We start from the raw sequence: 3,181 nt of genomic DNA on the forward strand, positions 1-3,181 counted from the left end.
TCACCTCGTTCAAAGAACAAAACTAACACCATGCCTGAACTCACAAAAAATTACACACCTGCAAATCAGTGTGACTTCGACTCTTGGCGTATCCATAATCATCATCATCGGCGGTCACTCGAACGCGTATGACGATCCTCCTGGTAGGGGTGTATCCCTTTATCAGAGGTGTCCAAAGTGCGGCCCGGGGGCCATTTGCGGCCCGCAGGTAATTTTTTAACGGCCCCACGGCGCATTTTAAAAATACAATCGAAAAAATGTTAAAACGTAAAAAGTGATATAAAGGAGCAAACGGGTGAAATGTAACAAGAAAATGTTGCAATGTTTACTCAAATAACACAAAGCTGCCATGCAGGCTGTTTCTTTAAAAAATAATAAATCAAAATCAATGTCATTATGACTTATTGACCTATTCAAGGCTCTAATTACGTCACTTGGGGCGGTTTAGCTCGGTTGGTAGAGCGGCCGTGCCAGCAACTTGAGGGTTGCAGGTTCGATTCCCGCATCCGCCATCCTGGTCACTGCCGTTGTGTCCTTGGGCAAGACACTTTACCCACCTGCTCCCAGTGCCACCCACACTGGTTTGAATGTAACTTAGATATTGGGTTTCACTATGTAAAGCGCTTTGAGTCACTAGAGAAAAGGCGCTATATAAATATAATTCACTTCACTTCACTTTAAATATTCCACTTTGAGACATTTTTTGAGGAAAATGTTGCATATTATGTGTTAGCCATATAAAAAACGGAACTGTTTTTTTTAAAGAAGGGCCTAAAATGGACAAACAAAAAACATAAACAACAATTAAACTTATAATTGACCGATGGATCTGAAGTTGATCTCGAGAGTATTGTGTTAAAAGTAAACAGTAAGAAAATGTATAATTTTTTTTCTAACACTTTGATGAGTAGGACCCTTTTGGATCCCCAATAATTTGAGTGTGATTTGTTTTTAAGTGTCATTGCTCAAAAAATAAAAAATCAATAAAAAATCAATGGTGTTATCAGTTATTGACATTTTTAATGCTAGAATTATTATATAATCTCAAATATTCCACTTAAAAAAATATTGAAAATATTGCATATTTTGTGATTTTTCCTTAAAAAAATAGCAAACAACTTAAATCTTTAAAATAATTATTGTGACAGATAGACCTAAAGTTGATCTGGAGATTTAAAACGTGAATAATAATAAAAAATAATAATACTGAATAATGACACATTTTTAATATTTTGACCAAAACCCCTTTGGGTCCCCGGGATCAAGCCTGAGTGGAGGTCGAAATTTACATTTTTTATACATATATTGTATTGTTTTTTTAAATAAAAAATATCAATATGCCCCCCCACGTGCTTTGAATTTTCAGTCTGCGGCCCTAAGTGTAAAAAGTTTGGACACCCCTGCCTTTATGGAGGATGCATGTGTGTGACTTTGTTTTACGTGGGGAGACTGGTGCACAGACAGTAACCAACCGATCCTTGACAGAATCGGGTCAGGGTCCAGTGGCATGGAGTCCAAGACGTTGAGGTTTTCCCTGTATCCCTGGCTAAGGGCCAGTCAGGTAGTAGGCCTTTGCCAGGGGCCACCTGGGGTAGCAGTATTAAAAGGGTTAACCTCCTCATAGAGGAGCCTCCACTGCTGGATGCACTTTAACGTCATGCTCAGGACGTATCCATAATACGCCGATAGGGAGAAGTTTTTATTTACACGATGAGTCGGGTGTGTGACCTCCGCTTAGAGGCTCTGCTGAATTGATTGATTGATTGATACTTTTACTAGTAGATTGCACAGTTCAGTACATATTCCGTACAATTGACCACTAAATGGTAACACCCGAATAAGTTTTTCAACTTGTTTAAGTCGGGGTCCACGTTAATCAATTCATGGTACAAATATATACGATCAGCATAATACAGTCATCACACAGGTTAATCATCATAGTATATACATTGCATTATTTACAATCCAGGGGGTGGGATGAGGAGCTTTGGTTGATATCAGTACTTCAGTCATCAACAATTGCATCATTAGAGAAATGTGGACATTGAAACAGTGTAGATCTTATTTAGTAGGATATGTACAGCCAGCAGAGAACATAGTGAGTTCACATAGCATAAGAACAAGTATATACATTAGAAATACATTTGATTATTTACATTAGGTTGTTTATAATCCGGGGAGATGGGATGTGAATGGAGGAGGGTAATAGTAAAGTGTTGAAGTTGCCTGGAGGTGTTGTTTTAGAGCAGTTTTGAAGGAATATAGAGATGCACTTACTTTTATACCTGTTGGGAGTGCATTCCACATTGATGTGGCATAGAAAGAGAATGAGTTAAGACCTTTGTTGGATCAGAATCTGGGTTCAACCAGGTTTGTGGAGCTCCCCCTGGTGTTGTGGTTATGGCGGTCATTTATGTTAAGGAAGTAGTTTGACATGTACTTCGGTATCAGGGAGGTGTAGCGGATTTTGAACCCCTGAGGCCTACTCACCGAACCCCTAGGGTTCGATTGAACCCAGGTTAAGAACCATTGGTTTAATATAAACGAAATATCCATAGGTATTGAATCTATGGTGTACATAGTAAAACAATGTACGTAGGATATTTCAGACCATTTAGTAGGGCCGCGAATCTTTGGGTGTCCCCCGATTCGATTCAATATCGATTCTTGGGGTTGCGATTCGATAATATATCGATTTTTTCGATTCAACGCGATTCTTGATTCAAAAACGATATTTTTACGATTCTCTATTCATTCAATACATAGGATTTCAGCAGGATCTATCTACCCCAGTCTGCTGACATGCTAACATAGTAGTAGATTTTTTTTAAAAAGCTTTTATAATTGTAAAGGACAATGTTTTATCACTTGATTGCAATAATGTAAATCTGTGTCGTGTTTGTGTCTCCTCTCAATTGCTCTGTTTATTGCAGTTCGGAGTGTTGCTGGGTCAGATCTGGTTTTGGAATTGGATTGCATTGTTATGGTATTGCGGTGTTTTGTTTTGTTGGATTGATTTAAAAAAATAAAATAAAAAATAAATAAATAAATCGATTAAAAAAAAAAAGAGAATCGATTCTGAATTACACAACGTGAGAATCACGATTCGTATTCGAATCGATTTTTCCCACACTCCTACGATTTAGCCATTTGTATTGAAATGTTTTTCCAAGGAGGCTAC

Source organism: Nerophis ophidion, linkage group LG10, assembly GCF_033978795.1.
Source record: "Nerophis ophidion isolate RoL-2023_Sa linkage group LG10, RoL_Noph_v1.0, whole genome shotgun sequence".
NCBI lineage: Eukaryota > Metazoa > Chordata > Actinopteri > Syngnathiformes > Syngnathidae > Nerophis > Nerophis ophidion.